A 412-nucleotide genomic window follows, 5' to 3' on the forward strand; every position below is an offset into this window, starting at 1 on the left:
TTTGCGTTACCAAGAATGTATGCACGTTAATTCTACATCTCTGATACATCTTTGGAAGTCCTAATGCTTATAGAGTGATTTGATACAGGCCTTGAAAAAAGTTGGGATAAACGACAAGTTTCGAATACTATCAACCAACTGGGATCTGTCCGAAACCAAATTTATTTCGTCGTTAGAACACGTTACCTATCCGTTCTACGGATTGCAATTTCATCCAGAGAAGAATTTGTATGAATGGATCATCGGTGGAAATATACCGCATGGAAAGAACGCGATCAAAGCGTCCCAGTACTTCGCTAATTTTTTCGTTAGCGAAGGTACGTACCTAGTTTAATTAACAGTCTAATTCGTATTTACTTTATGAGAATTACAATTTCTTCCCATGTAGCACGAAAGAATACACACGAATTTC

General features: G+C 37.4%; 1 long non-coding RNA gene across 1 annotated transcript; it reads left to right on the top strand.

Moving 5' to 3' along the window:
- On the top strand, positions 1-412 carry LOC108630953 (uncharacterized). Its single transcript, XR_001916904.1, has 3 exons — positions 1-17; positions 89-317; positions 389-412. It is a non-coding gene; the product is annotated as an uncharacterized LOC108630953 (long non-coding RNA).

The sequence above is a fragment of the Ceratina calcarata genome, unplaced genomic scaffold (assembly GCF_001652005.2).
Source record: "Ceratina calcarata isolate Rehan_Ccalc_2016 unplaced genomic scaffold, ASM165200v1 scaffold14457, whole genome shotgun sequence".
In the NCBI taxonomy this organism is placed as follows: Eukaryota; Metazoa; Arthropoda; class Insecta; order Hymenoptera; family Apidae; genus Ceratina; species Ceratina calcarata.